The following is a 21,668-nucleotide window of genomic DNA, read 5'->3' as shown; positions in this document are numbered from 1 at the left end:
TGGCAGCTCGCTCATCTGCCTCAGTGGAATTGATTAGCCCCAAAAGGTTTGCTTTGGAATTCACTGTTACGGCCTCAGACTATATTTTTGTTTGATCACTTGTGCCCGCTGGACGTTTTATTAGGTATACCTGCGCAATCGGGCCCGTCTTCTTCTCATAGCGCTCGCCTCTCCGCTTTATTGCAAACCATCTTTTTACATTTCGCCATCTGTCATTGGTCCTAACTTTTACAGGAGCAGGAAACAACAGACCGAGAAGACTTTTAATTGGCCTACAGAGAATAATGGTGTGGTTGAAGGCAAACACAAAATAATTAAAAAAAAATGAAAAAGAGAAGGGGGGGGGGGAATAGCAGGTGTTTGATGCTGGCTCGCTAGCTCTGAAGATTACCGCGGTACCCCCGGGCATCCCCCAGGGGCCCGCAGAGGGCGCCAGAGGGTCGGCGGAAAATATGCCTAATGATGTTGTTTAATCTCCGCGGTGAAGCTCATCATTTGGAACATAAGACGACACACCTAAGGAAGCTGAAAATGTTATTACATTGACAGCTGTGCCTTTGAAATGTGAGTCTTTTCTTTTTCTAGTTTTAGTCCATTTCTTTTTGTCCAGAAAATAAGACCTAGCCTTTTTTTTTTTTTTTTTTTTTTGTTTTATTTTGCAACATAGCATTCGCGTCGGGTAAAAATTTCACTTTAAAGAGTGATATTGCGGTTCATGTTGTGTGAAGTGCGACCTGGCAGGTGCGCAAACGACCAGCCAGACGAGTGAAGCCAAGCCAGCTCTGCCACACTGACATGTCACCATCGTATAATCGTGTATATATATATATATATTAAGGCTTGCGTGAAAACAACAAACTTACGTCACTCGACTTCCTTTTAGTCTTCCAATTTATTTGTCTTATTTTCAGAGGCGTAGCCAGGAATTTTTCCAGTAGGGGCGCACGCCCACAGGAAAAAAAATCGAACATCACCCACGCCGTTCGCTGATCGCTAAAACAACATCCGGGCCGGGAGGCAAACGGTGAATGGATAACATCGCGCACATAGAATAGCGCAAGCACATTCGCGCAAGACCGAAAGAAAAAAACGGCATGAAAATGAAGAATCGAAAAAGCTCTAGATTTTTTTCAACCGGGGCGCCGCCCCGGCTCGCCCCGGCTTGGCTACGCCTCTGCTTATTTTTCCAACCTCAATTTAAAGTGCGAGGCTCGCTTTGGTGGCACCAAAGCCTTTTTTTTTTCGTCGCCGTCACGTGTCGGATTAATGTACGCTTACTCCGGTAACGACAACGGACGAGGTGGCTTTCCAACCTCTTGGGCGAGAAATCCTTCATGTCTTGAAGAGAAAAAAAACAGAAAAAGACTCATTCTCTGGCAATTTCTCACTCGATTGCTTCTGGCAGTCCGTCAGACGCTCACGTGCCCACGCCCGAGTAATCCCGCCATCGTGCGGCCTGTTAAGAGGCTAATTACAAACTATATTGGCCGTCACAGGCTCCTAATCCTGCCGCGGCGTTGGCGTCGGCCTATTAAGGACCTCCGGGGATTACGCTAACAATTGCCGCGGCTCTTTGATGCCGACCGGGGGATCGGCGTTAAAGTGTGCGGCCGACGTCCCTGAGGCGACTGCTAAATTTAATTTTTTACAAGGAAAGGTTGTGACACCAGAATTAAGCCGGACGTCGGGCCGACGACGGATCGTTCGCGGGAGTCGCCCGGCGAGCTTCTCACTGGTTCCGCCGAAGTTAACAAAATCCAATTCCGCCTTGAGAGAATTAGCGGCAAAATTGCTTCATCCCGATCAAGTTCGCGTTTTAAACTCAGAGCTTTGGATCCCGCATAAAAGTATTGTCTTTTTTTTTTTCAGCCATAAATGTTTAATCGTTCAAAATTGTCAATGAGAAAAAAAAGCATTTTGACTTTAATATATGAGGCATGCATTTTCATGACAAAAAAGCTTTTGTGGAAGCGCTCGTTGCAAATTGTTCCCCCCCCATATGATTTTGCATAAAAATACTCTACACTTTTTTCATTTACAAGATCACATGGAATCAAGAAACAAATTAACATAACAATAATTTCATTTTTAGGTTTTTTCCCCATTTCTATCCCTGCTGTACTTGACTTGAAATGTTGTTCATCATTTTTTGTTTTTGTGGCTAATCAAGATACTGATTCCATGAGATCGTCTTCCTTTTCTTTGGAAAGAGTTCAAACACAAGAGCCTTGTGTATCAAACAAGAACTTTTTATTTCTTGGCACATTTTGCTCACATCAGAATACAAATGGAAATGGCTTTTCTGCCTCGACCGAAAAAGCGGCAGCAATGGCGACGTCGACTGGCATCCAAGTCGTGACTTGCCTTTTACAAGCCTTGCCTCTCTCTTCCTGCCATTTTTATAGCTTTCCATTTGTGCAAGGCGCTTGAGGAAAGCAACCATTTGGTTTGCCACCATCTTGCACAACCACTGCCTTTTCTTTGACAATAACAAGCGTGACGATAAAGCCACCCCCGAAAAACATTCCCACGATGCATCAGCACGGCGGAGGAGGTGGAGAGCGAGGAAATCATGGAAATAGCAAAGCTAAAAAGCTCACGGGCAAATTAGGGACGGAAAGGAAACGTGAGAAAGATCTTTGGGTGGGTGTGGAGCGTCTGTCAGGTGTTGTGGGGGGGGGCTAGCCAAGCAGCCGGGCAAAATGTGCAAAGAGGAGGCGGAGGTGACTGCTGGCTCTCCGGTGTCCTCCATCTTTGATGGAAATGTACTTTGGCATCTCCGCTCACACGCAATTAGAGTCCTTGCTAGGCCAGCACGCGCACATGAAATGGCCGCTTAATGACTTCCTCGGCAACGGCGGCCCTCCATCTGGAGCGTCTTGTTAAATCCCCCCCCCCGCTTCCACCCCGCTCGTCGATGACGCCACCTCTTGGCCGTCACGTGAGGCCTCCGCCTGCCGTCTCGCGTCGTTCTCAGCGTGCTTTACGGGTTCGGCCTGCCACCTCACTTTTTGCCAAGCCAACGGGTGGCGCATCAAAGTCTTTGTAAGCGGATTTTTTAACACCGTGACATATAAAAAAAAAAAAATAGCCTCGGCAGCGGAAAAGTTTCGAGTGTGAGGAGTATCCGAAAAATCAAGACAGTACATTTTTTAAAGGTTGAATGAAGGGTGGGCGGCTCGGTGGGGCACTGGGTAGCACGTCCGATTCAGAGTTAGGAGGGTGCGGGTTCGATTCCACCTCCCTGTGTGGAGTTTGTATGTTCTCCCCGGGCCCGCGTGGGTTTTCTCCGGGCACTCCGGTTTCCTCCCACATCCCAAAAACATGCTTGGTAGGCCGATTGAGCACTCCAAATTGTCCCTAGGTGTGAGTGCAAGTGCAAATAGTTGTTTGTCTCTGTGTGCCCTGCGATTGGCTGGCAACCGGTTCAGGGTGTCCACCGCCTACTGCCCGATGACAGCTGGGATAGGCTCCAGCACACCCTCGACCCCCGTGGGGACTAAGCGGTTCAGAAAATGGATGGATGGATGAATGAAGGGTCGTGAAGTCGACAGAGATAGGCAACATGTACACCATGTGAGAATGGACCTCTGTGGCCACGTCGCGTGGTGTGGCGTGATGTGGCGTGACGTGGCGTGGTGTGAGGCTTTGCCACCTCGCTGGGGAGGGACCACTTTGGATATGTGAATGCAAAGATGTGCATTTGTGTGTTTGCGCAAGACCTCAACAAGCTACACGTGCACTCTTGTCGTACGTTGACACTGGCAGCACGTGCGCACACACTCACACACACATGCACGTGCCCACACACAAACACACACGCTGTCAGTTGTACTTTCCTGTGCTATTTGTCTCCAGTTTGTGGAGGCTCACAAGAGAGGAATGACACAAGCGTGCTCATGCAAGCATTCTTCCCACAGAAAGCATTTTTATTTTCATCCTAGGGTTGAAATTTTGCCAGTCTAAATGTCTCAGGTTGAAAGAGGAGATATTTTTTGCCGAGTTTTTGCATGTCCATAAGTCTTTGTCACTTGAGATTCATTTTTGGATGTATTGTATTGTCATGGAAGAGCAGCATCGAGCGTAGTAATAACTTCGACGTATAAAACACAAAACTAACTTACGACATATTGATTCTCATGTCAAAGTTTTCTTTGAAAATGTATACAAAAAACAAAAGATACATTTTTGAGTTTTTTTTGTCAAAAAGTTGCGAGAATTTTCATATATTCTGAAAATAAAGTTTATTTTACAAAAAGTTATTTTATTATAAAAAAATGATTTATTTAAAAAAGTTGGATTTGGAAAAAAAAAAAAATTGAAATGAAATGAAAAATCTCATGACTTTTGTGTGAATTTCTTTTTTGTTTTTTAAAGTGTTTTTTTTTTTTTCCCTTTTTTCACCTAAGAGGCAGGCCTGTTAGCTTCTGGGCTAACACTCATTTTCATTTAGCGTTTTCCTTTGCGGCATTTTAAAGGTGGCATTCTCCATTTGGCAACATGTGCAAAGGTGGAAGTAGCGAAGTGAGCGCGGGAAAGGGAACATAACCCACCAATGTAAAGGCGGAGGGCCCATCTACTCGCCTGCCTGCCGTCTTTTCATCAGCGCGTGGGCGACCGCGGCGGCGACGCCGGCGTCGTCTGATATTGCCACTCGCTGCCGTTATTAATACAGTCACTCTTTTATTTATTCATTAGCGAGCTCATATTTTATTTATACGCTCTTGCCTTTTTTACTTTTATTTACGGCGAAGGATGCAAAGCTTTTCAGTCGACGCTGTCAGTGATAGAGTTTGATCAAACCATCAGATGCTGTGTGTGTGTTTATGCGTGTGAATGTGTGTGTGTGTGTGTGTGTGTGCGTGTGTGTGTGTGTGTGTGTGTGTGTGTGTGTGGCAGTCAAAGAGATAAAATAAAAAGAGCAAAGAGCAGAACTGTAAGCAAAGATCCTCCTCATTGTGTACATATTGACAGGAGAGTAGTTTTTTGAAACGGGTCGGGACAAGGAACAAAGAAACGGCCGCATATAAAAACAATCATCTCTTACCAATAACAAAATAAAGTTCAAAATACTTAAAAAGACAACTAACTATATTTATATAGGAAAAAAAATGAAGTCCTTTGTTTTGGTCTTTGTCAATGAATGTGATGCTTGAGTTGTTGGGGTTTATTTGAGGTCAAACTATCCTTTGCTGATGAATCCAAAACGATGGTAACCTTGATTGGCACTGGTTCCGATTCTGCTTTTGGCATCGATACATCTCTACTCACCGGATTCATCAGCGCATCCTGTACGTGTCACATGCGCACGTATGTTCGCAACAATCACGTGAACCATTTTCACTTGATTACATTTGCACTTTTTTCCTTCCTTTTGACTCTTTCTGGATGCACTCAATGAAATGAGTAATGACTCCGCCAATAAAACATGAGCATTGATTGGATAAGGCGCGCACACACACATGCACGGATCAATGGCGTGCGAGCTAATGGGCTGTCATGACCCGTACATCGAGCCGAGAGCGTGAAGGCCTTGATGTGCGCGGAAAAGCCTGGAGGGATGAAACTCGCCTGCAAAGGCCCACACGCGCATGATTTAACTCTAGTCATTCCCTCTTCCCAATTCCGGATGAGGCTTAGAAAATGGTGGCCACAAACCAAAATGGCCGCCTTCCTCAACCCCTCATCTGTGTCCGCCATCATCTCGAAGCGAGCAATTGCATTTGGAACTGCTGCTGTGGAATTTTGGAATTTTCCAGGGGGCGCCACTGAGTGACGCCTGCATCCTTTTGCTCGCCAGTGGCGCATTTGCCAGCTTTGATCTTTTCCTTACTGTGTTTACAAAACGTCTAACTTGCATTTGCCATCATTCCCCAAGAACCCCCCACCACAAGAGGGCACCAATGATTGACGATAGAAAATCATTTCATAGCCAGAATTTTGATGCCGGAAATTGCGAGAGTGTCCAAAGTGTCCACTTCCCAAAAAGAAAAAAAGTCCTCAGCGCCCATTTCTTTCTTTTCATTAGCCGCGCTTGCCTCCGCCATACGTCTTCCCACCGCCCACGTTTGTTACATCTCGCCGAGCAGGTGTGGAAACAATGAATCGAAAAAGTCAAGATGAAGAAACTCTCCGACATCCTGTCGCCGACTAGAAAACGCCTCTCAGCGCTTTTTCCCTGGTCCCGATCCAATTTAGCTTTCCGACTCTCTCCCCCACCCCTCCAATTTTGTTCTTTCTTATGACTCCCCCCCCCCCTCCCGCTCCTCACCTCCATCTTTCCCCTCACCTGCTATCTTTGGCTAGCAACATGAAAGGCTAAGCTACTCGCCCATCGCCAGGGGAGACGTGGGGCAGAGAGTTAATTAACTTGCTATCTAGCGCTCACTCTTAGCGCAAATTGGAACTCTTAATAAGAGTACACCAATATATTGGGGCCCCGGTTATCAAACTGGAGTCCCTGAGGCCTCTGGGAAGGGAGGGCTGGGGCGGGGCCGGGGGTGGGGTGGCTACATATTATCTGCGATATACTGAAACACTGCGAGTAACTGACGCCCACCCAGGAAGCTTTGTAATTGCCGCTTGTAGTTGTTTACTTGTTCACTGTTAGAAAAGGTGGCAAAATTAGAAAATTAAGCTCCTCCCCTTACGTATAACACTTCCGTGGCCACAAGATGGCGCCAGAGAGATATTTTTGTGTTAGAATGCTTTTAGCCAGAAGCACAAGGAAATTAGTTGTCGTGATATATTGGTGAGATTACACCTTCAAACTACCGTTGAGCCACACAGACGCAAATCTGCATCCTTCGATTCCCAGATTCGTGGATTTTTTTTCCCTACAATATTTTTATATTTTTTATTTTTTTTTCCCCCCTTGAATTGTTTTCCCAAGGTCTCGGTCTGCGTGCGGCCCGCAGACCGCCGGTTGCCCCTCCCTCCTCTACACGCTGGTTTATGTTTAATTGGTTATGCAGGGTGCTATGTGGAAAAATGTCCCCGTAGCCCAAAAGTTTGAATTAGCAAGCGCTTACATTCAATAATCCTCTTGTTGGGGATGGGCTAGGAAAATAAAGTGCAAAAAAAAAAAAAATTGAAGCGGTAGCGCCTCGGCAAGGTGTCGGGTGTAATTTCACGCGTTAGAAGCCGAAGCCCACCTCGCTCCGTCTGCCGTCCCTCTGGCCGTTTTCCTCCGTGCGCCGCCCAAACCCTTTGAAGGCAACTTTTCTTATTAGCCTGGCACAAAAGGCAAGCAAGAGACGTGCTTTGGCAAACGCTCGCCTCGCCGCCTCGCTTGTTGGTCCCGCGGGGGGGCCGGCTAGGGCGGAGACTCCAATGGAAATCGTCAGATGCTTTTTCCGCCCCAACCTCGCTTACCTTTTTCGGCTGACGTGAGGGCGCGCTCCATTCGTCACCGACCGTTTACATCTTGATGTCTCGAGCCCCCCGTTTGTGGCCGTTTGAGGCCTGACCGAGACACCCGGCAAGTGTTTGCCCTTTGAAGTGAAATTGGACACTGGGGGGAGGGCAGGGGGACAAATTCCGCTGTGACATGTGACCAATACGCGGCGGCGCTTGTCTGAATCAAAATGCGACTGAAGGAATTTATTTTCTCTGACGGCTCCCGCTGGACGTGTAACCATAATCTGCGTTGCCAGTGTAAATCAAATAAAATGCGATTTCAGTTGGTCAGGCGGGAATGTCCTCGTTTGCTTTGTAGCCCTCCTTTGCGCTCCAAATAAAGCGAGTCCTTGAATGATTTGTAATTGAGTCGTTCGACTCCCCAAGATGGGAAGACGAGGCGAGCGAGCCAGATGAAAGGAGCTGGGCCCAATGATGACTTGCAATGGAAGCCGAGGATCCGCAAATGGGATTACATGAAGAAGACCGTTCTGCTAATCATACAACTGTTCCCAGAAGAAGAAACGCTACGTCATTTGCGTTATATGCAATTTGCTGATTTGTTGGTTCTCCCACTTGCCCTTGCTTTTTGTCGCAGTCCAATGGACAAAAGAGCCCAAAGGTTATCAAATCTGCGACTCAATGTGCTAAATAACCCAACGTTGGCTAGCATTGGTTGGCTAATAGTTTTAAGAGTCAGACTTGAAGCTTAGCCATTGGTGGGCAAAAAACGTGAGCTTGTCCCTTTTTGGGGGTTTTACACTCCAAAGTCTCATATCTATTCATTGCAAGCACCGGTTTGAATTGCAAAAAGGCATCTCCAATTTCCCAATGTAAACAAGCAAGCGTTCAATCCTAATTTTTCAACGCCGTAGCCAAGAAAGTCCCAAAGTCCTGAAATTGGCCCCTCGTGCGACTGGAGAAATCTTCCTGTGATGAAATGATGAAAATGTTTGCGCACTGACGACTTGTAATCACCGAGCGGCGCCGAGAACAAAAGCCCGAGCGGCACTCGATGGTCACGACAACGGCGGCGATGAGGTGCGTGGCGATAACGCATTGCTTTCTCCATCAGCAGTTTTGGGAAGCTGGAGGGCCGCCGAGGTTCACGTCCGCATTGAGCAGCGATGCTTTCCGTTTTCAACTTCAGACACTCAACTTTCTTTTTTCCAATGGAGAAATTACACCATTGCGCCCTATATTTGATGTGATGGAACTTTCCGGAATGGATGCGTAATGAGCCGGCGGGCCTGCAAATCAGTGAAGGGAAAAAGTAATTTAAAACACAGTCCCGCTCCAAAGTGCCGACGTGGCGTGATTTCCTCGGTGACTTCAAACGTACACTCTGATTTGATTTGAGTGATTTATTTTTTAAAAGAAATATTTGCTTAGCGACGAGCGCAAAACCTCGGCGATTGGGAACGTTACGCTCAACTTCTCGTGGGGGAAGTCGGTCCAATCGACCGATGATCCGAGACGGGGGTCAGCAACATGATGACGGAGGGCACTGGGTGGTCCCCGGGACCGTGACCCGCGGGCCTCTTCCCAAAATAGCTCACCAGTCGTGGGAGATTGTAATTTTGTCGCTGTCAAAGTGATCATTTGAAAATACAAACGTTGACTGTTTTATAGGAATACTGTTTTCCCATTCCTTGAGCATCAACATGACGCGGGCGGAAAACTTTTCACAAAGCAATGTGGCTCCAAAAAGAGCAGATTTGTTATTACGATCTCAAACGGACAGTCTCAAGTTAGTTCAGTTGGCATAGTGGTTTACTGAGCTCGGGGGTTTTGTGAAGTTTTGCCCTTGTGTGATTTTTCAGTTTCTATTGTCACACAAACTATTCTGCGGCTCTGCTTTGGAAAAGAAAAACATGCTGCCACTTGAAGAGAAGCTCGCTTCGAAATTTACCTCGCAATAACAATCAAGCAATCGACTGCGCCTGTCAACCAGAAAACAAGCCAGGCCAGAAAACAAAGTTAAAATGATGACCACAGTAGATTCTCAATCTGGATTTTAATGAGTTGTGATTTTCTTGGAACTTTCAAGGTGCTTTTGCTTCAGCTGCCTTTCAACTACCAACATAAAAATCTAATATCTATTCTTTAGAATCTCTTTGGGAGCAAAACTTTCGAGCCTATTCTCTCAATTCTATACGTGGATGTCCTCGTTTCCAGCGCAGCATCAAATATTCGACGCCTTTGTCTTTGCGGGCGGCGGCGGGGAAGCGTCGTCAGCGTTTGAGACAGACGGCGTGATGAATGAGAGTGATTAATGCCTCCGACGACCCCCGAAAAAAAAGCGACTCTTTTGTTCCTGTTAATTATTCAGGCCGTCCCTAGAATAACGATAATGTCATCAATTCTTTATCTGCGTGCTAGAAATGCGAAAAAATGTACAAATGCAAAGGTGAGCGGGCGGACAATAACTCTGGTCGACTTCCTGGCTTTGCATTTTAGAGTTCCGGTTCAAGAGTGAGGGTTGAAGGCTGGCTGGTCATTGTTTTCCATAATAAAAGCAGATGTTTGGAAAAGATTAAACAAAAGACAAATGAAGGACGGCTTTCAAGAAGGACGAGAGAAATGATTACTGCGGAGAGCCTGAAGATTTGGACAATGAAAAAATTGATTCTTCAGATTTGCAGTGATTCATTTGATCATTAATATTTGGTTGATTCATCGACTAATTATTTGAAGGCCTTTTTTGAAATTCTCCTTTTCTGTTGACCCAAAAAAACCTCAGTCGGTGCAACCACCTTGTCGTTGTGCTCAATGGACGCCAAGTGTGGCGGGATGACGGCAAATAGGTTGTTGTCGAGAGAAAAGTCAGGCGCAAGTGCCGATTGATTCTGGCACGCCGGCGTCTTTGTTTAGTGTCGGTGTACTTTTGGAATGCCTGGCATCCTCTCTTGGCTCCGGGCTGGGCCTCGGATCACAAGCTGGCAGCAGAGTGGAAAGAAGGATCTGAAAGAAGGCAAGCTCGTTGGCTGCTCCTGTCTTTCTCTGCAAACTTTTGATTTGAACTGCGCTTGAACTAAAATGGAGCCTAAATGCCGAGGCAAACAATGATTATTGTCACTCTCGTTTTTCGTTCCCTGGACCGGCAGTAAAATACAAATGATAATCGCCTTTGCTCCACCTGACTTTTCTTAAACTATCAATTTTGTGATATAGTTGTTCCCTAATTGGTCAGTTCATTAGCTACTTACCTTGTCATTTAGCCAATCGGTTGATTAGTTTAACCCTTGATTAACTAGTTTGTTAAGTAGGTGGTTTATTTGTTACTTTTGTTTGCTAGTTAGTCCATTACTTACAGTATGAGCTAGTTTATGACTGGGGTCTTCTTGTATTGTTTTAGTTCGCGAGTTATAGTGTATGAGTTTGTTAGCTAGTTAATTTGGTTTGCTAATTCATTAGTTTGTTTTTACAGTCCATTAGTAGGCTAGTTCATCATTTGGTTGATTCAAATTCTCATTATTGTTTGTTTATTTGCTAGATTAGTTTATGAGCTTGCTGGTTGGTCAGTTAGTAGATAGCAAGTTAATTATTTTCTTAGCTATCTAGCCAGCTAGCTAGCTACTTGGTAGTTGGCTTGTCTATTTGTTATATGTTATCTAGTTTATTTATCAGTTTAGTTCAATGGCTCACTTAGTTAGCTAGTAACAAGTATGTTAGTCCATATTTTTGCAGCTTTGTTTTAGGCTAGTTAGCTTGTTACATTGTTACAAGTTAGCTCGTTTATTGACTCGCTAGCTTTACATGCCATTTAGTGTACAAGAACCACCTGGCTTGTACCTCTGTTGTTTGGCCTCCGTTGAATTTGATTTTGTCATTCAAAATTGCAGATTACATAACACAAAGAGAAATAAAAATTATTCAAAGAAACTTTTTTCATCCTTACTAGTGTTGTCTATCTTTCTACACAGAGGGACCCCCCCCCTTCCCAATTTCTAAACAAACGCTAATGCCAAGGAGCACTCTGAAGCTTAAAGTCGTTTTTCCTAAAGTAACATTATAAAAAAATATCCCAAACTCTTAGTGGAGTGATAAATTAAATCCTCAGTGTGCCTCCTAAGTGCTTCATCACAGATTAAAGCAAGTAACACTCAACAAGTCTTAAATTCTCAAAGGCTTGATAATTCTGTTTTAAGGCAAATGACTATTTTGTGATGTGCGTGTGTTGAGGAAGGCGTGTCTGTGTGTGTATGTGTGTGTGTGTGTGTGGGGGGGGGGGGGGGGGGTTCTTGAGACCATCACAAAGTAGCTCCAGGACTAATGATCTCCATCATTATTGTTACAAATTAGCTAAGATTTGTGTAGTCTTTATCACCACAGTGCATTGTGATTGGCTGCTTTCAAGCTCGTGTGATGTGATGCGACTATGCTTGCGTTAAGTGATCTTGCATCAACGCCATAACGGACCATACTTCTTCTTTGGGTCTAAAAATAAATGCACTTAGTCTGCCGTGCAGTCATTGAGAGTAAAAGTGTCTGCTAAATAGCGTTTAGCATACTGTATGGCTGCCATTAGCGCCGAGCGTGTCATTTATCTGTCCGTTGGGCGCCATTTAGGCCGGAAGTCGTCAGGCCAGATGACATTCGGACACTCGGCGGCTCCTTACCGGGCCAAGGGTGCAAAAGGGACACGGCAAGTTATGCCCTAGTTATATGCATTTATTTGAAAACTCTTTGGCCAAATCCAAACCTCATTCAACTCATCTAGTGCAAAAGCTAAAAAACAAAAAACAGCAACAAAGATTGGAGAGTCACCTCGATTTATTGTGGCTTATCAAAGTACCTTTTATCCAAGAGGACAGTGAGGGCACAGTGCAGCAAAGTGGAGACTGGGGAGTAAAACATTGCAGCATCAAGCGTCATATTTGATCAAGTTTTTGAATCAATATTTTGGTACGTGTACAAATATTTAAAAAACATGCTGCCCAAAATACAAAAATATTAGATGAAAAAACATGCACATCATGGAATTTGTAAAATATATATTTTCACACTAAAAATGGACATAAGTAATATAAAATACCGGAGAAATAATTGAGGAAAAATCATGGATATTGGGAAAAAAACTTTAAATGAAATGTGCCCTTGAAACAGAAAGAACATTTCGACTCGGACAATATAGATGACAATCCAACTTGCGCTGGCGACTGTGGGAAGTGGAGGTAAAACACACACACACACACACACTACACACACGCGCGCACACACTACACACACACACACACACACACACACACACACACACACACACACACACACACACACACACACACACACACACGACAGTAGCAGTAGTCGCCGTCCGCGCCGCAACTCTTCTTCTGTCCGTTTAAACACTATCAGCATCAATTGACTGTCAGCTTTTCCCGCGGGACAATAAATCATCCAATTAACACTCAGCTAATGGGCACCAGTGTAATTAGAGCTGTCAGCGCCCCCTCGTGCCCCGCCCCTCCCTTCCTTCGTTATTCCAATGTGCAGAGTCAACTTCTCTTTTAGTGCGACTCATTTTGCCCTGCTGATTGCTACTCGAAACGCACGCACACACACACACACATACCTTTGTGAGATTAGCATGAAGTAGCGGCGAGGGAATACGGCATTTAATGACCGCCGCTTGTAAACACGAGCATGCTAGCGTGTCACTGACAGACAAGACACTCAAGCACGAGAATACATTTCTGTCACAAAGAAAAATAGAAATGCCCTTGCAACACAAAACACACTCAGCGGCTAACGCTTAGCTGTTAATTGTGTAAAAGTTGGCGATGGAAAAAAAGATGCATCACAACTATCCCAATCGCATACAATCATTTGTTTCCTTGATATTTTTTGTTCTAATGTTCCTTACATGTCTATCTTATGTATTTTGCTATTTTGGCTCAATATTTTGTCCTAGTATTTATTTCTTGAGCTGTATTTATTTGTCTCTTTTAATCCAGATGTTCATTTCCATTTTTTTGTCTGACCAATACCAGTACAAATGTTCACTCTTTGGGTATTTTTCTTCACTATTTTTGTCATATTTGCAGAGGTGTCATGATGCAAGAAGTCATACAGAAACTACCAACACTTAGCTGATAATCATCGGAGCAAAAGAAGGAAGCCTCAGGTGAGAAAACTCAATTAACTGCATCGTGACAATCTTTAGATTTCTTAATCTCTTGTTGGAAATGTTTCTGAGGGGCTGCCAACCAATCCAGAAAATGAACCAAGAAACTTGTCTAATGCTTAACATTTTTAAGGGAGGATTTAATTTTTAGTTTTTTTCCCTCAACAAATTGTCATTACATTTAGAATTAAAAGAAAACAGTAGAATGTTAAAAAAATCTGAAAAATATCTAGGATTTTAAAAATGTATCATTTATTTCAATTTGATAATGTAGATGTCATTTTATTTATATCTTGAATACATTTTTTTTACTTTTTTTTCAATGAAAAACGTGTTAGTTTTATCTTAGAGCAATACGAAAAGAAACATTTCCATGTCAAAAACAAATCTGATATTTTTTAGTCTATACTTTTCTTGTGGTTTTCATAATTAGAAAATGTCATTTTTGGGCAGGTGTTTTCAAGAAAATCTCTTATTATTGAAAAAAACAATAGAGAAAATGTCATTTTAAAAGGATTTTTTGTAGGAAAATGAATTTTGGGAGGCTCTACTCTGTTTTACATCCATGTATCTATTTTTAATAGTTTTCTTTTCAAAAGAGGAAAAAAATGGGCCCTAATTCCTGCAGACTGTAACACCTTAATTGAATTGCTTCATGTGCAGAGCCTGAATGTGGAGTCGTAACTTACTTGAAGGAGGTCGTAAGAGCAAGATGTATTTTATTAAGATTGTTATGCAATTGTTTACATTTAGATCTGTTAAAATAATTCTGCATGCTGGTCAGCGGAACAAAAACTTTCAAAAAATGTTTGAACTACATGTGCATATTTGCTGACCATTATCCCTGATTTTGCCTGGTTGTGAATTTTGCCTTGGTGGAGCTCCCCACATTGTCCTGGCACTTCATTTGCCAGCCCACACGAACCGCAGCGGTCTTGCGCTCAAAATCAACATTTGTGGCAAGCCGGGCTTCATTGTTTTGACAAAAACACACAGCAGCAAAGATGTTTTATTCATCCAGTCGACTCACTTAAGCAAAACAAAAAGTCATGAGAGCAATTGCTTGTGTCAGTCGCGCGTGACCAAATTTGGCCCGCATGGAAAAACAGACCGCCGCAAAATTAACAACCCGTAGACGCCTAGGCTACATGGACGGTGTAAAAATAATGATTTGGAGGGAATAAAAGTTTTACCAGAAGAAGAAAAAAAAAGACGTTTTTTATTTTAGTTTCTTTTTCTTTTTTTTTCTTTTTTTTTTTTTTTTACAAAAGTCAGTTTTTCAAAATATTTTTTTTAATAAAAACAAGGTTGTTTTGTTTTGTTTTTTGACAAAACAAATGTCAGTCATTTCCTTCATTTAGTAGAAACAGACAAGTTATTTTCTGCTCTCTCAGACAACATTTGAGATGCCTGGCTGATAAACAACATTGCCGCCTGACATTTTAACAATGGTGGGAAAGGTTCTTGCCATGTAGGTGATAATTGATCAACCGGGAATGAATTCATTTGAGAAAAGCCAAAAAGGCCTTTGAATTGAGCCTTTTAGCTTATTTGGAACATTTCAGGGTGGGTGGTGGTTGGGGGAATGTCCAATCTGTACCGACTCTGACGTAACTGCAAAGTTTGATACAGAAATGACGAAATTACGTTTTTCTTCATGTTTAGCCCCCAATGCCTGTTTAAAGTAGTAGTCCTGCAAAAAGCATGAAAAGAAGCCATGCGCACCAAATCTACCTTTTTGCTTTAGCAGCAGCCGTGTGACATTTATATACAACGCATATGTGTGGTCCTTTTCTGAAAGACACTTGTCAAAAAATGACAGTGCTTTCCTTCAAAATATTCATATTTTTGATTATTTTGCATTCTGTTTTAACAATTTATATCGAAAGTCTTGTGTGTTGTACGTGTTCCATATGTCATACGGAATCCTGGCATTTCACGGCAGGACAAAGAAAGGCAGGAAAGCCAAAGATGTCGTTTTTCTTATGAAACTTACTCGTGCAGATGCTAAGCAACAGCTAGGCACGTATTGTCGAGACCAAAACAAGCATCAGAAGAATGTCACTTGATGGCGCTCGGTCCTCCGCCGAGGCTTAACGCTAATTCTTAAAGGAGGCGGTGTCCTCCCTGATAAAACTAGCAAAAGCCAAGGACGTGTAGAGATGGCGAAGCAACAAAAGCAACAAAATGACCACAAGGCCGCAGAGAAACAACTCAAAGAGATGCTAGATGGGTGCTATAGTTTATGCTATAAATACAGTCCCGCGTCTGTGGCGCCACCTAGAGGAACGTGTGCATCAGGATGGAGGAGAAAAGTTGGCAACGCAAATAGCAAACACCAGGTGGAAAAGCCACTCACGTTGAACTCGAGCATTAGAGTCAAAGTGGCTTTTGTTCTTTCCCCAAAGCTTGTTTTCTCCGCTTTTTTGTCAGAAACCGGTAGTTTCATGCTCTACTGCTCATTATAGATGAAAGGAAAAGGCTAAAAAGAAAATTTTTCTTTTCTGCGATTAATATTCCGTGACCCGTAAGCCACCACTTGCCCATCCCTGATTTGGAATGATCCAACGTCCTTTGTGTTTGACTCACAAAAACACAACATAGAACAACACATGACAGAATACCCTGTAAGGTAAAGCCAATTGGTGCTGGCTCCTTTCTTCTATCAGGGCAATATTTTCTAGGTCAGAGATGGACGGGAAAAAATGTATTCCATATTTCTTGTGCTATTGTATGGCTTGGCAGTGCAGGATGATGTGATTTCAAGGTGACTGCACGGTGATATGGAAACCAACCTATGAGTAGATCAACCTTCCTTGTGTGTGTGTGCGTGTGTTGGCCTAAAAATAGGTGCCATCATAATCCAATAGTAAAGGCACAAACACACATCTCATGTGTGTGTTTTTGAGTTACTTTTCTGTAAAGAAAGACAATTTCTTTCTCGAACAAAAAAAAAGAATCACTTTCTCATCAACGAATCGGGAGATTTTTCTTCCCCGATATCTTTTCTTTTGTTTATTAATTTCATAAATTGACTAGCTCACATGCAAATTTGTGCGTCATCAAATTTGAAAGGAAACAAGCGAGTTTGTGCGACTTTCACAACGGGATTCTTGTCCAAAGTCGTGATGGATCAAGACAAACAACGGCACATGTGACCCAGACAAGCGTGCTGCTGTTTTCTAGTCCGTGACCGCGTTTAAGGCAAACTAATAGCGCTGTGCCGCCACCATAAATCTCCAGGAAAATCGCATCACCAAGATGGAGAGCTCACTGCTATCATTTCAATGCTGTGTGTGTACTTGTGTGTGGCAGAGGAGAAAGAAGATCCACTCATGCACTAAAGTCTGCCATTTTCCTTTCAAGCCGCCATTTTGTGGCTGCGCTCCAGATGTACTACAACCAAGATCAAGCACATTTCACCTTGTGACATGAAATTTAGTGCTCATATGTATTATGAGAAGACCTGCGAAAGAAGTCAGTCATTTTGGTTGCAATTGGCTATTCGCGGCAATCGGCTTCCACTTCGTAATAACCTCTTGAAAGTGACTGAACCGTTTCACTTACGTAAAAATCGGTAGACTACTCGTTTGTATTTCGAGCCACTTGCCGAGCATGTGCAAAAACAAAATTGTGCTAGAGAGTTTTGAAAGATTAATCCTTATTTGCCTATTTCTCTTGAGAACATTTCATCTGACAGACATCTCTATCATGAGCCATCCCACACAAAAATGCCTGAAATCACACAACAAGTCCGCCATTTTGGCTCGCAGCAGCCATTTTGGACTATTTCCTGAAGTTGCAGACACAAAATGCTCCCAGAGAATATTTGAGCCCCCAAAGTCATTTGGCAATTGGAATTTGGAAGGCATGTTTGTTGTGATTAGACCCACCAAAAAGTCTGAAGGAACTATGCTCGAAAAGAAACAGGAAGTCTGCCTTTGTTGCTTTCAAATGGCCTTTTTGGGTCATTTGAGGGATTTTGTGTCAACATAGTTTAACAATCCACCATAAAAGCTTTACTTTAATAAGTCGACCCCACAAGGTCAGAACTTGAGAAAGCCCAACTCCCAACAAATCTGCCGCTTTACAGGTTTGCAACAGTTGGTGGCAAGCCCGTTTCAAAACCACCTATAAAGGCAAACCAATGAAAGGAGCCAATGGGATCAATTGAAAGGAAGGTACCGATTGATTCAAATAAAAAAAGGGGAACATAAAGGTAACAAGTAGAAGGAGACACACATAGGATGACTTGCTGTGACAATAAAAACTGGCGACAGGCGCACAAATCGACACACAATAGCAGTGGTGACAATCCAGCCTATAAACCGCACACACAAGGGTCCGCTTTTTAATCCTAACCCGGAAAAAAAACACAACCGAGACCCGGCGAGGGCCGGTGGGATTTCCATTCAATTGCATAATGAGTGTAAAGAAAACAAAATGTCTGCATTCCCGATGCGTCCTTGTCCTTCCTCTGCTATGAGGAATATCTGCAACAATGAGAAATGAAAATAACTTTGTTAAATTACAAGAACCCAACTCATGTTTATTTTCTTTGCAACATTGCAAAGAAGATAGAGGAGGAATAAACGCGGACCCATGATTGACCCTTGAGGGACCCCGCACAGATGCAGAGCCTTGGGGAAGGATTTTTTTGACAGGGATGGGGGATATTCACCAACCCAATGGCTCCAGATTGATACTTTTTACTAGGAGCAAAGTGACCCCTAACCTCAAACTTAGTCTTATTTGCTTTCAATTTCTTATGCATTTCCAAAAAAAAAAAAATCAAAAAAGTCATCCGTCGAGTGTTTGCGCTTGGACCGCTGCGGTTTGCAAAGTTCCTCAGTGGCGTCAGCACGTCGCGCGCATGAGTAATTGGACGTGGGCGACGTTAGCGCGCCCTTGGTGCCCTGGCCCCGATCAATCTGAGCAGGAAGTGTTGGCTTTAGCCCCGCCCACCTGCCACGGCCAAGGGAATTCATATTAATCAAGCATTGATTCCGCCCGAAAGACTGACCGCACGTTACTCACCATCTATTCATCCTTTTATGTGCTCCTCTTCATCCTCTTCTTCTTTTACATCCCGTCCTCCTCTTTTTCCATCTGCCTCCACTTATTTTTTGTCTTTTAGCGTCATTATCTTATTATCCGCCATCAGCCGCCTCACTCCTTCCCGTTCTCCATTTACCTTCTTTCATTCCGCTCTCTCGTTCGTCCTCTCATCGGGCCTTCTTTACAGCCCAGCGCAGGAAAAAACTGAGAGAAGAAAGAGAGGAGGAGGATGAGAAGGGCTCAATAAAACACAATGGCCCATTCTTGTTGTGTCATTCCATTAGTCACCTGGAAGCCAGGATGGAGAGTGCCGGGGCTTTGGGACTGAATCAGAACACGAGCAAAATCCAGAGAAAAGGAAGAAAAGAAATAAAGTTTTATCCCTAAGAGACAAAAGTGGCATTTTTTTCAGGGGGGTAAAAAAAGGTGATAAAAGGTATAATCTAGCAACAGTTTCGTTTCATGGAAAAATAAGATGTTCAAAAAATTTTCACTTTTTGTCAAAGATAATCTTTGGAAAAAAAAAACACTGTGAGAAAAGTTCTAAATTTCATCCATCCATTTTCTGCGCTGGAGTCTACCCCAATTGACTTTGGGCAAATTTGAATTGTTGAAATTTGACACACTTTGTCAGATTATTAAAAAAACAAAAAAATGTTTGTAGAAAAAAAAAAATGTTGCCCTTAGGAAAGAAAAAAAAATCAATTTTATTTTATTTTTTTTCAAATCATGTTTCCAATCTTGAATACCGACAAAAACGATCACTCGTTAAAACTAGTTGCTCAACTCCACAGGACATTTTTATTCTTTATGTTTTCTTGAAAAAAACGTTTTCATCATATGAGCCACTGATAACCTTTTATTTTTCTCTTTCAAAGGAGTCCCAGTGGCGATTTTGCCCCTGACAAGTTGAAGTTGCGTGCACTTGACATATTTTATCTCGGTGAGCCAAATTGCTCCCATTAATTTAAGAAATTGAAGGAGAATAATGGTGCTTCCAAATCTATTTGAAGACTTGTTGCCATCATAAAACCTTTTTATTAACTTGACAAGTTTTGTGTCAGTTTCCATTCATTTTTACTATTTCCCAACAGACTTCAAAAAGCTTACTTGAGGGAGTGAGGGGGGGGGGGGGGCAGTTTATATCATTAAATACCGTTAAAAAAAAAGTCTTGCAGTGCCTGAGAAATCAAAGTTTCATCAGTTCCAGTGCTTGCATCCAAGAAAGTACTTTGAGATTTTTTTTCTTCCCCAGGACGAACGGCGGCACAGCGGCAATTACCGGACCATCATTGCGCTGTCAGTAGTGTTGGCTCGTGAGTGAACGATTCGTTCAGAAGACCGAATATTTTCAGTGAACGAGAGTGACCGAATCACTTCCTAAATTGAGTCCTTCTTTTTTCAGTTCATATGACTTCAACCAGTAGGTGTCGGTAATGCCCATTGAAGCTGGTGCCACCTCACCGTAAAACAAAACGAAGAAGAAAAGGACGTAACTTCCTGTTCACAAACGAGTTGTGAATTGCATTTCCCCTTTACCAACGAACGAATCTGTGTGAATGATTCGCATTTCCAGTTCTTCGCGAGAACGGATCAGCGAGGGAACGAATCCCGACTTTCCCGTTCGCGAACGAGTCAATGGGTCAACTGCCTTCCTTCCCGTGCATCAACGGATCAGTCAGTGAACGTGTTGCGTCTCCCTCCTGGCGTTAACTATGTAAGCCAGAATGTAGATTTTCGATTTGCCAAGGAAAGAAAGAACCTCTCACTGAATCACCACTTCTTTTATGCGCGTTTTCTCCAAGCTAACGGCTAACTTTATTGCATGAAGGGATGCGCCGTTATGCAACAACGGGGAGATTATGCTTATAGTAGTTTATAAACAACGTGTATGCATATATACGCCTAAATATTGTTATCCAATGTATCTACTGCAAGTTCACATTAGATTGCTGGTTTGAAATGTACTTTTATTATTATTATTTTTATTTTAATCAACATTAAAACCTGTTAAAACTTGTCTGGTGTTTTATTCCTTGTTTTCATTTTTTTGGGCATGAAAACAAAATTCTGACGTTTGGTTAACTGCTTTATATGACAATATGTATATGTATTTTACGTTGTGTAATGTGTTGGTGTCCCCCAAAATAAAGAGCAAGTAGTCAAATACACATTCTTGACACGTACAAAAAATAGGTACAATAGGTTCACTACACGAGGTAAAAAAAAAAAAGAATAAATAAAGGGTTAATTGCACAATAAGAGCACATTTATGTATGTCCTCTCACCTGGGATCGAACTAAAATCTTACCGTGCAAGAACCCGTGTTACTAACCAGTCGGCTATTTCGACCTGGCAACCTGTGGTCGTCTGCACTGTTTTGTACTAGTGATGTGCATTCCAGTTAAGTGAATCTTTAGAATTGGTTCACAACATTTTTGTTCAAAAGAATCGTTCACCGAATCGTTCGCTACACTTTCTTATTTATTTATTCTATTTTTTTTTTACCTCGTGTAGTGTACCTATTGTAGTGTCCATGAAGTGTACCTAATCACAGGCCACTTCATTAGGGAAAAAGCTTAAGTGAAAGTGAAAAGTGCCACACCCGCCCTCACCCCCACTTTCTGATTGGCTGTTTGATCTGTGATGTCACTTGGACACTCCATTAGGTACACCGCCATTTTCAAGTGTATCTAATAACAAGCCACTTTATTAGGGAAATATCATGGTCAAAGGTCACAGGTGTCAATCTCTAGTCCTCAGGGCCGCATTCCAACATGTTTTCCAAGATACCCTCGTTAAGTGCACCTGCGTGAAAAGTTTTTGGTCATTTTCATGTTCTGCAGGAGCTAAAACTTTTCACGCAGGTGCACTTAACGAGGGAATCACACGGGCACTCCATTAGGCACACCGCCATTCTCAAGTGTACCTACTAACAGGCCACTTTATTAGGGAAATATCATGGTCAAAGGTCACAGGTTCAAGCTCTAGTCCTCGGGGCCGCATTCCAACATGTTTTCCAAGTGACCCTCGTTAAGCGCACCTGCGTGAAAAGTTTTAGCTACTTTCACGTTCTGCAGGAGCT

General features: G+C 43.0%; 1 long non-coding RNA gene across 2 annotated transcripts in view; it reads left to right on the top strand.

Moving 5' to 3' along the window:
* The window catches only part of LOC119126789, a 56,257-nt gene extending 36,078 nt beyond the window's left edge, over nt 1-20,179 (top strand). Inside the window, exons 5-8 of one of the 2 annotated variants that reach the window (XR_005098696.1) lie at nt 12,508-12,575; nt 13,446-13,525; nt 19,839-19,899; nt 19,989-20,179. This is a non-coding gene — a long non-coding RNA (uncharacterized LOC119126789). The remainder of the gene's footprint in view (nt 1-12,507; nt 12,576-13,445; nt 13,526-19,838; nt 19,900-19,988) is intronic. The other variant, XR_005098697.1, reaches the window with a different exon arrangement.
* Nucleotides 20,180-21,668: the final 1,489 nt, after the last annotated feature.

This window comes from Syngnathus acus, chromosome 9 (assembly GCF_901709675.1).
Source record: "Syngnathus acus chromosome 9, fSynAcu1.2, whole genome shotgun sequence".
NCBI classification, from domain to species: Eukaryota; Metazoa; Chordata; class Actinopteri; order Syngnathiformes; family Syngnathidae; genus Syngnathus; species Syngnathus acus.
Note: the sequence above shows the minus strand (reverse complement) of the source record. Positions and strands in the feature narration are given on the sequence as shown.